The following is a 12,081-nucleotide window of genomic DNA, read 5'->3' on the forward strand; positions in this document are numbered from 1 at the left end:
ATTTCCAGCTATAACTTGGCGCTCATAGACAACAACCATACATAACCACAAAATCTTTATACAAACAGCGCGCTATAGTTTTACTCCCAATTCCCAACTGCAAGAATCAATGTTCAAGCCGAAGGATTATCAACCCTAGCTAACCCTAGTACTAAAATATCAACTATCCGTAAATAGACAGATCGTAGAACCAGAAATTAGCATAAACAATTGCAGAAAACAGGGTTCTTTACGGAGACAGCAGAAAAGGATCTACAAAGATTCGTAAAGAGCGAGAGAGAGCGAGAGAGGAATCGATGAAGGAGATGGAGCTGACCTCAGTGGGAATCTCAGTGATCTATTGACCTTGAGCGAGAATTTAGGCAGCCTCACTCTCAATTTTGATTTTGATTTTTTTTAAGGGAAAGGGGGAAATTTTGAAGGAGATGTGAAAATTCTAGGGTATATATAGAACCTCCCATACTTTGGAGCGCAACTCGATGACGGCTTGGTTCTGTTTAAGAAGCAAACCGACCCGGCTCAGCATGGACCGTACTAAAGCTAGAAATTATCCTATTTCTATATGAGAGGCACTAGAGACACACCCTCTGCCACACTCCCAATCACATCACCTCTCTTGCTACAGTGCACGGGGCTCACATGAGATTTTAAAAATTAAAATCTCATGTGGGCCCCGTGTACTGTAACGAGAGAGGTGGTGTGGTTAGGAGTGTGATAGAGGATGTGCCCCTATCATTATTTTTTCTATATATATAGATTTTTGGGTTTTTCTTACAAACCATCTTAACAATAGGTGAAGTATGTACCAAAATATAACTAGTAGTTATCGACAAAGTTGTACTAATTCAGATTCTCAGCAACTTATGCGCTCTGACTTGAAATATTTTATTTTCTTCCTCCAAAATAACCACGTCAATCATATATGTTTGTTGTCATAATTACTTTCCAAAGGACTTCTTAAAAGCATTGAAAAAAAATCCACCATATGTAGAACCATATAAATGACCTCAAATACAGCTGCATTAAAAACCTGTAATTATAAAGAAATTCTTCTATTAATTTCTCATAATCATTGTTTTCTCTGGAGTAAAATACGAGTCTCAATCATGAGCAAATCTTATTCCATTTATAGTTTATTTACATAAGTCACTCTTGTAGGACGTGGGGGAGTATGGTTACGCCCATAACCGCATAACCCCTCCATCATGAGAAATTATAGCAACTAACCATGCCCAAACCAAAGCGTACATTAGTTTCTTCCCCTCTATCGTGAACAGTGTTCCTAGAACTCCAAAAGAATGCTTATGAAAGTAACTATAGCCATCAATACTTGTGAGTTGTAGAGACATTTGAGTTGTGGATCATGTCCTTGTTTCCTCTTGGTGATCAAGGGGTCAACAGCGAAGGTCGTGGAGCACGCGAATCTAGCCGATGGCTATAAAGATCCTTGAACGCTTCGAATTGGTAACAATATTAATTCCGCATTTCCGATTCGATGATTATTCTCTAAATGTAACATTGGTATCAGAACTAAGGCTAGATTTCGTACTCTTAGATAAGAAAGATCATTTGTATTGCTAAGTATTGTATATGACCATTAAAAGAAAGCTTGTTAAATGTTTAATGACAATTTTTAATATACTTGTTGTTATGATCTTATATTGGCACGAATGATAGATTATACAATTTTGAATGTCTCCGCAAAATTTCATTTGAAACCATCGTGTGGTTTAAGAGAGATTTAATTTTGAATTTTAATACGTTTTGAATAACCTGATGTTTGCAGACATATATCTCTCTGGTTATTAAGTTATTTGATCCATTATAAATCCCCATGTTTAGCTCTGGATGAAAGCTTTCCATAGACATATCATTTGCCTTATTTGGATGACGGGTTGAAAAGTTATGCTAATGCAAAATTGAAATGATGCAACATAGTTTATGATGCAAGGTTGAAGATGATATGTGGTTTTGCATTTCGACCTCTAAAAATATTTTTTATTACAGACACAGTGAAATGACGATTTTTTCTAAATTACATGTAAGTCCTTATATTACGATAAATTTGTAAACAGAACCTGAATCTATTTTGTATAAAATTATAGCAAATCCCAGAGTTTATGAAAACTTGCAAACAAACTCATTTTTTGTGTAAACTTACAGTTTAGTCTAAGATATTTCTTTTTTTGCAAACAGACGCAGTTTCTAGAAAATTGTAGTTTTGACCTGTTTTGGGAAATTTACATATTTGACACAATTTCCAAAAAATTATAGTTTTGGCCCAGTTTTTATAAAATTACAGTTCTACCCAGAATTTTTTTAATTAATTGTGGTTTGACCCTATAGAAGTCTATAAGTTGTTGTTATTTCATGGCATGTTTGACATAAAATTAGTTGTATTTTTTCCTGCAAATTAATTGACATGTTTAATTAATTTTTAATTAGCATGCTTAATAACATGTCATGATATATTTTTGAGTGGGAGGTTTTAGGTTGATAGACTATTTTTTAAAAAAAAATCCGCCTAATTCCTAGACTTTACACACAATTGAATGATTTAATAATGTTAAAACTTTATTAATGGGAGATGATTAGATGTGTATTACATTTCTTTCAATTCCATGACTTAGTTAGATTATTACTAAATTATTCAAGATAATGCAACAAAATATTTATGAATTGTGCTACTTATTAATTATGTGTCATTTATTATGATTCTAGTTGAGTATGGCTGCTCCCAATAGCAATGTTCCCGACCTCAATAAGGGGGAGAAACTGAATGAGAAGAATTATAATGTTTGGTTGTGACGCCTCTGTTTTCACACATGGCTACAGTCAAAGGTGAACCCAGAGATGTCAAACATGTCATGCACCCACATTGTGCAATAACACGTTTCACCATCACGGTAATATCTCTCTAGTGGAATCAAATACAAGTGCAGGTACAAAACAAGCAAAAATAAGGGAAATAAATGCAATAGATATGATGTAGAAAGAGATATCTAATATATGTAATCATGTCTCAACTGAATAAACTGAATACAACTGAAGTCTGAAATAAATATGAAGTATCTCAATATGAGTCAACTAAAAATAAACTAAGACACACAGCTTTTACAAGATGAAATACAAACCTCTAAATGTCTAGAGATAAATATCAACTACGGTGGAGTCTTATCTACTAAAAATATGTGACAACGACTATATATGCTGGAAGTCCGTCATCCTGAGGCTCTCTGAAACTCTGAGCTGCTGCCTGAAATGAATTGAAAAATAAAAAGAGAAACAACAAGAGTGTCAGAGCGCTACATCAAGATCATCTTCATCCGCTCCCAGGAGAAGGGCTACTAGATGTAATGGGGGCTCTATCTATTAAGCATAGTCTACCTAGATCATTTACCCTGTATCTAAATAGAATTAATATTTAGAAACCTACAACACGAGACGTAGTATGTCGAGTGCAATAATCTAAATAAGGAAACCCTCATGTATATATCATATATCTCAAAGTGAAGATAACTAAATATCGATACCGGACTAAGAATAAACAATTTAAATAGAATTAATAATTAGAAACTCACAACACGAGACTGGTACGTCGAGCAAAATAATTTAAACAAGAAAACCCTCATGTATATACCATATGCCTCAAATTGTGAATCGCTAATCATCAATCCCAACTAAGAATAAAAGATAGCAATACAAAAATCATCATCATAATATCGGACCAAAATATCTTCCACTTGTTGGATTTAATCTAATAAATCTATTTGTGGGCACATATGATTAATCAATGTGTATTGCTATCTTTCAGGATAACCCACTAAAGTGATCAATTAAGTTGGGTTAATTTGGTATTTAAATAAGTCATGGGGTTATATGTGCAGATACCAGGTTGTAATTGTGATTTATTGAGGGGCTAAATTATAAAAGTACAACATCTATAAATAAGGGGTTATGGTCCCTAACCTAGGGTTACATTCTCGAATTCTCTACACCCCCATCTAGCTAGAGAAATTCGGTTTTAGAGAGAACCCTAAGGTTAGAAGATCCAAAAAAACCCAAATCAAGATTTCATCCATGGATTCAGGTATAAGCTTCCGCTCTTTTGATTATTTGTTAATCTCTTTGAATTAATCATGGCTATATGGTTTTAGATCTCAAGTTTATGATGGTATCAGAGCCACCTTGATTAATTCTTAGGGATTTAAGTTTTATTGGGTTTTTTGATCTTAAATCTCTGGTTAAAGATTCAGTTTTTATGTTCGGATGAACAGTAATTTTTTTGTTTCGGATGAACAGTACGAAAATTTTTTCGGATGAACAGTAAAGGATTTTTCGGATGAACAGTAACTAAAAATCGCCGGTGAACAGTAACTTTTTGGAAATTTTTTTGGACTTTTCTTTGATTTTTTCTTCAAATTTTTCCAATTCTGGATCTGTTTTGAAAATAAAAATCAAAGATTTTGGATGAACAGTAACTAAAAATCGCCGGTGAACAGTAACTTTTTGGAAATTTTTTTGGACTTTTCTTTGATTTTTTCTTCAAATTTTTCCAATTCTGGATCTGTTTTGAAAATAAAAATCAAAGATTTTTTGGTTTGACGGAGGCGGTTTCAGTTTGAAACCCTAAGGGTTCATGGCGAAAATTAAGGAGGTGGTTACCTCAAACGAACCTCGCGTTCGTTCAATTTTAACCGAGCTTCGCGCTCAACGAACCTCGCGTTCGTTCTAAGGTGAACCTCGCGTTCAACTCAGGTGAGCGTCAAGCTCAATTTTTTTAACGAACCTCGCGTTCGTTCTAAGGTGAACCTCGCGTTCAACTCAGGTGAGCGTCAAGCTCAATTTTTAACGACCTCGCGTTCGTTCTAAGGTGAACCTCGCGTTCAACTAAGGTGAGCGTCAAGCTCAATTTCAACGAACCTCGCGTTCGTTCCCAAGGTGAACCTCGCGTTCAACTCAGGTGAGCGTCAAGCTCAATTTTAACGAACCTCGCGTTCGTTCTAAGGTGAACCTCGCGTTCAACTCAGGTGAGCGTACGAACCTCGCGTTCGTACTTCAGTCGAACCTCGCGTTCATTTTTAAACGAACCTCGCGTTCGTTCCCAAGTTGAACCTCGCGTTCTTTTATCAAACGAACCTCGCGTTCGTTCATTTTCAGACGAACCTCGCGTTCGTGCTTAAGTGAGTCTCGTACTCAATACAGTCGAACCTCGCGTTCGAAGTTAAGGGAACTTCGTGTTCATTATGGTTAAGCCTCGGCTTTTCATGGGTCCACTTTGGTATACTTAATTTATTCAATTAAGTTATGGGCCCTAATTAAGCTGTGAGACCCCAATTAAGTTTTTGGAAATTCAGTTGATTTAAATTAAAACTTTTTAATTTAAATCTAATTTGGTTTTTAATCAATTATTTAATTCAAATATTATGACACTAAGGTATTAAGGTTGTCTCTCACTCCAATTGATTAATTGAAACAAGAAGTTGCCAAAGTAACCTCTCTTGTGTAGATTGTTCATGAGGAATGTGAGATGTTTGTGTGTATGCTTTCGTGTAAATATTTAATCGGCCCAAAGGAAGGTTAATATTTATTTAGACTGTATACACATCTGCGATGATAAGCGTGTGACAATTATAAGGTTTACATGTGAATAATGAATCGATCCAAAGATAGTTTCATTATTTGACATGAGTTATTGTCAATGTTTGATCATTGCAACAAGGTATCACTTACAAGTTAATATTACTGTCCAAAGACTTGATATTAATGTTGTGCCGGTATCTTGGATGGGGATTGTCATTATTTGAATTTTATTGATTATGGTTATTGATGTGAGCATTTTTGTTTTATTTCAGCTAATGCATCTGCTGCAACAATTTCTGCTAACATCAACTCAATTCCCATGCTAAATGGGACAAACTTCAAGGTTTGGAAAGAGAACATATTAATTGTTCTTGGCTGCATGGATCTTGACTATGCATTAAGAACTGAACAACCCCAACCTCTCAATGCGGATAGCACTCCTGATGCAAAGAAGGAGCATGAGAAGTGGGAGCGTTCAAATCGCATGAGTCTTATGATCATTAAGCGCGGCGTTCCGGAAGCCTTCAGGGGCATAGAATCCGAAGGGATTACTAAGGCTAAAGATTTCCTTGCCGAAATTGAGAAGCGTTTTGCGAAAAACGATAAGGTAGAAACAAGCACGCTTTTAGCTCGCTTGATTTCAATGAAGTATAAGGGCAAAGGAAATATCAGGGAGTACATTATGGAAATGTCTCATATTGCTTCAAAGCTTAAGGCACTTAAACTCGATCTTTGTGACGAGTTATTAGTGCATCTGGTTTTGTTGTCTCTTCCTGCACAGTTTAACCAATTTAAGGTCAGTTATAACTGTCAAAAGGAGAAATGGACTCTAAATGAGCTCATTTCATACTGTGTGCAAGAAGAAGACAGGTTGAAGCAAGATAAGACAGAAAGTGCTCATTTGGCCTATGCCTCTAAGGATAAGGGCAAGAAAAGGAAGAATGATAAGGAAGCTGCTAAGGGTCCAGTTGAGAAGAAACAACATAAGGATAATCAGGGTTGTTTCTTCTGTAAGAAGCCTGGACATGTAAAGAAGGACTGTACAAAATATCACGCCTGGCGTGATAATAAGGGTACGTTCCTTGCTTTGGTCTGTTCTGAGGTTAATTTAGCTTCAGTACCTAGAAACACTTGGTGGTTAGACTCTGGTGCTACTACTCACATAAGTGTTTCTATGCAGGGTTGCCTGAGCTACCGAAAGCCAAGTGATGTTGAAAGACACATCTTTGTGGGCGACGGACAATCGGTAGATGTGGAAGCAATTGGGCACTTTAGGTTGTTGTTAGGAACTGGTTATTATTTGGATTTAAAAGATACTTTTGTAGTACCGTCTTTTAGACGGAATTTGGTTTCTGTTTCTGTATTGGACAAATCAGGTTATTCTTGTTCATTTGGAAACAGTCAATTCAGTTTATCTTTTAATTCAAATGTTGTGGGAACCGGTTACTTGAGTATTTATGACAACCTATATTTGCTTGATACAATTGCTTCTTACAATGAATCCTTGCATGTGGAATCACGTGGTACTAAGCGTAAATTAAATAAGGAAAATTCGGCGACATTATGGCATAAGCGCTTAGGTCATATCTCAAAAGGTAGAGTTGAGCGTCTTGTGTCTGATGGCATTTTGGATTCCCTTGATTTTTCGGACTTCGACGTATGTGTTGAATGTATCAAGGGAAAACAGACCAAAGTGAAGAGATTAGGTGCCAACAGATCTTCGGATGTCTTAGAATTGATACATACGGATATTTGTGGGCCATTCCCTACGGAATCCTGGAATGGTCAACAATATTTTATATCATTCATAGACGATTACTCACGTTATGGGCACCTATATCTTATTCATGAAAAATCTGAGTCTCTGGACATGTTCAAAGCCTATAAAGCTGAAGTTGAGAATCAACTCAACAGAAGAATTAAAACCGTCAGATCTGATCGTGGTGGTGAGTACTACGGTAGATATGATGGTTCAGGTGAACAACGTCCAGGACCATTTGCTAGATACCTAGAGGAATGCGGTATCGTCCCACAGTACACTATGCCGGGTTCACCTAGCATGAATGGTGTAGCTGAAAGACGAAACAGGACTCTTAAGGATATGGTAAGAAGTATGATTGCTCATTCTTCTTTACCAGAGTCACTCTGGGGAGAAGCACTTAAGACAGCAGCTTACATTCTGAATAGAGTACCAAGTAAAGCAGTTGCTAAAACACCTTATGAGCTTTGGACTGGTCGAAAGCCCAGTTTAAAGCATTTACATATTTGGGGATGTCCAGCTGAGGCAAGGCCTTATAGGCCAAATGAAAAGAAATTGGACTCCAAAACAGTTAGCAGCTACTTTATTGGGTACCCTGATCGCTCTAGGGGCTATAAGTTTTATGATCCCACTATAAGGAATATTTTTGAGACGGGAACAGCAACATTCTTTGAGGATGTTGAGTTTGGGGGGAGAAATAAGGTTAGAGACATTAGTTTTGAGGAGGAATTGGCTTCAGATCCAATCCATACAGTTACTTTTGACAATATTCAGGTTCCTATACCTGTTGTTGCTCAAGAAGTAAATCCGGAACCTCAAGATGATAATGTTGAACAACTCCCTGTTCCAGAAGAACAAACTCAACAACCTCAAGAACCAGTGCCATTAAGGAGATCCACGAGAGAAAGGAGAAATGCTATTCCGGATGATTATATTGTATTTCTCCAAGAACATGAGGAAAGTAGTGGAATGTTAGAAGATGATCCAATCAACTTCTCTCAGGCCATGAAAAGTTCTAACTCTCAACAGTGGATTGATGCCATGAATGAAGAGTATAAGTCTATGCAAGACAATAAGGTTTGGGAACTTGTCCCATTGCCAGAAGGTGCAAAACCAATTGGTTGTAAATGGATTTTTAAAACCAAGCGGGATGCAAACGGTAATGTGGAGAGGTATAAGGCGCGTCTTGTGGCTAAAGGCTATACTCAAAAGGAAGGCATTGATTATACAGAGACTTTCTCTCCGGTTTCATCGAAAGACTCTTTCAGAATAATCATGGCACTTGTTGCTCATTATGATCTTGAGTTACATCAGATGGATGTTAAGACTGCATTTCTCAATGGAGACATTGATGAGATGATTTATATGGTGCAACCAGAAAACTTTGTGTCAGGAGACCCAAAGAATATGGTTTGCAAATTAAGGAAATCCATCTATGGACTCAAGCAAGCTCCTCGTCAATGGTATCATAAGTTTCAACAAATAGTTATCTCGTTCGGTTTTGAGATGAACATTGTTGATGACTGTGTATATCACAAGTTCAGTGGGAGTAAGTATATTTTTCTGGTTCTGTATGTGGATGACATCTTGCTTGCCACTAATGATATAGGCATGTTGCACGAAACCAAGAGATTTCTATCAAAGAATTTTGAGATGAAAGATCTTGGGGACGCCTCTTTTATATTAGGGATCCAGATACATCGAGATCGCTCTCGGGGTATTCTTGGATTATCACAAAAGAGCTATATCGATAAGGTACTTAAAAGGTTTGGCATGCAAGATTGCAGACCAGGTGACACCCCTGTTGCTAAAGGAGACAAGTTTAGTCTCAATCAGTGCCCTAAAGGTAACCTTGAAATTCAGGAAATGCAGAAGATTCCTTATGCTTCGGCTGTAGGAAGTCTAATGTATGCTCAGGTATGTACGCGTCCGGATATTGCGTACATTGTTGGGATGTTAGGCAGATACTTAAGCAACCCTGGTATGGATCATTGGATAGCAGTCAAAAGGGTTATGAGGTATCTTCAGAAAACAAAAGATTACATGCTCACATACAGAAAATCAGAGAAATTAGAGGTCATTGGGTATTCGGACTCTGATTTTGCTGGATGCCAAGATAGCAGGAAGTCTACATCAGGCTACATTTATATGTTAGCAGGAGGAGCTATATCATGGAAAAGTGTCAAACAAACACTAGTAGCTTCCTCCACTATGGCAGCAGAATTTGTAGCTTGCTATGAGGCATCCAATCAGGGAATATGGCTGCGAAATTTTGTCACGGGACTGCGCATTTTGGAAAATGTTGAAAGACCACTAAGGTTATATTGTGACAATAAATCTGCAGTAATGTATTCCAATAACAACAGGAGCTCAACTAAGTCAAAACATATTGACATTAAGTTCCTGGTTGTGAAAGAAAGGGTACAGAGTGGACAGATATCCATATAGCACATTGGGACAAACTCCATGATAGCTGATCCTCTTACTAAGGGATTACCACCTAAGGTCTTTCATGAGCATACTGCTCATATGGGTGTGGTATTATTTGAGGATATTATGTTTTAGTGGGAGTTTGTATTTGTGGTGCTTTATGTTTGTTTGTATTGTCTGATCAGAATAAAGTTTTCAGTTAAGACACTCTGTTACATTATGTTTGGTTTTGACCTCACTAAGGAGGACCAGTTGAAAATAGACATGTACTGATCACATTGCATGTAATTTTCATGCTGCGCATCCATGATTGATCTATGTCGTTTGATTGTATTGATATATGTGACCATTGATGGGTCGAGTCACGATAAATATGACGAAGGCCGCTTTGATCCTATATTGATATAGTCAATGGACGAGATTGTTCGGAAATACCTTTTCAGTGATAGCAATTTTTGAGCTCATAAGGTTATACACAATTTAAGGAATCATATGGTGCCCAAGTGGGAGATTGTTGGATTTAATCTAATAAATCTATTTGTGGGCACATATGATTAATCAATGTGTATTGCTATCTTTCAGGATAACCCACTAAAGTGATCAATTAAGTTGGGTTAATTTGGTATTTAAATAAGTCATGGGGTTATATGTGCAGATACCAGGTTGTAATTGTGATTTATTGAGGGGCTAAATTATAAAAGTACAACATCTATAAATAAGGGGTTACGGTCCCTAACCTAGGGTTACATTCTTGAATTCTCTACACCCCCATCTAGCTAGAGAAATTCGGTTTTAGAGAGAACCCTAAGGTTAGAAGATCCAAAACCCAAAATCAAGACCAAGCAATGGATTCAGGTATAAGCTTCCGCTCTTTTAGATCCTTGTTAATCTCTTTGAATTAATCATGGCTATATGGTTTTAGATCTCAAGTTTTATGATGTAGATCTATCACCACTATCCTTTGGAAGATAATGTAAACAACTGTATATAATCCCGCGTACCTACAAGAGTAAAGTTCCTCAGTCATATATAACTAAGCGATGAGTCATGTTCATAAATGGTGTCCACCAAGACTCAGGCTATCAGATAATTATCACAATGTAAATCCTTATAAAGTTTATAATTTATCGCATTATCATGCGGGACGGACTACCAAATCGGCATCCTAAAAGTGTACATGGCTCATTAGTCTCATCGCATCAACGTGCGGGACGGACTACCAAATCAGGCATCCTAGGTATACGGCTCACAAGCCTCATCGCATTTAAGTACGGGACAGAATACTAGATCAAGCATCCTAAAATCCGACTTAATGGTTTGTACTAATGGTATATCGACGCACTATCCCAAGTAGTATTAAGCGGTGCTCATCAACGATATCCATACAAGTATATAATGTTTAAATAACTCATACCTCCCGTGTAATCGAAACAATAACTGTATTAATCCTCTTCGGGATTTAAAGTGTGCTACGACACTATACATGTATACTCATGATTGTATGTGTATCATCATGTGCCTCGAACCCCGTGTTCGAAAACAAAAGGTGTAAAAAATAACACTTCAAACAAAAAAGAACACAGGTCTGTCGACCGCCCCTAGGGCGTCGGTCGACCGAACGTAAACGTGCATAAAGTGCAAAGTTCACTCACAAGATCTCACCGGTCGACCGGCTAGCCTTGGTCGGTCGACCGACTAGAGAAGATCTTCACATATCAGGTTTTGACGTTTCTATTTTTATAACTTTATTTTAAAACTTAATATTATTAACATGATGCATATAATAAGATTTTAACTTTCATATTTGCTTAACATGGATTAACTCAACATGATTTAAACTCTTGAATTAATCTAGTTAGGGTTTAACATCTCAATTAACCAAAATCTCAAATAAAACATAAATTATCAACATGATTAACTAAGCATGATTGGAACTAATCATTGAACAGATATAAAATAATTTAAACACGTTCACATCACTTAAGTATCTTAAACCTAGGGTTTATACATCTTAAATTAATAAGAAAACTCAATTAATTGTTAAACTATGGTTTAAACGGGATTTAAGCATGATTAATAAATTAAAACGAAAATAAAAGCAACCCTAATGATCATGATCATCAACTAATATAAACAACAACTAAATCTATAGATTTTCACATTGGTTTAAAGATTAATATCATAAACTAAGATTTAAGCTTTAGCATGAGATTCATCAATTAAACATATTAAATCTTGAATTAACTACAAGAAAATGTTTGGAGGAAGATGATCTTACCTCAACCGTCGTGTTGAACTCTTGAACACGT

General features: G+C 36.6%; 1 protein-coding gene across 2 annotated transcripts in view; it reads right to left on the minus strand.

Moving 5' to 3' along the window:
• LOC109828284 (transcription initiation factor IIA subunit 2) overlaps window positions 1–458 on the minus strand; it is a 5,903-nt gene extending 5,445 nt beyond the window's left edge. The window contains exon 1 of one of the 2 annotated variants that reach the window (XM_020395309.1): window positions 317–458. The gene's annotated coding sequence lies outside the window, so the exon portion shown is untranslated. The remainder of the gene's footprint in view (window positions 1–316) is intronic. The other variant, XM_020395308.1, reaches the window with a different exon arrangement.
• Window positions 459–12,081: the final 11,623 nt, after the last annotated feature.

This window comes from Asparagus officinalis, unplaced genomic scaffold (assembly GCF_001876935.1).
Source record: "Asparagus officinalis unplaced genomic scaffold, Aspof.V1 AsparagusV1_Un966, whole genome shotgun sequence".
NCBI classification, from domain to species: domain Eukaryota; kingdom Viridiplantae; phylum Streptophyta; class Magnoliopsida; order Asparagales; family Asparagaceae; genus Asparagus; species Asparagus officinalis.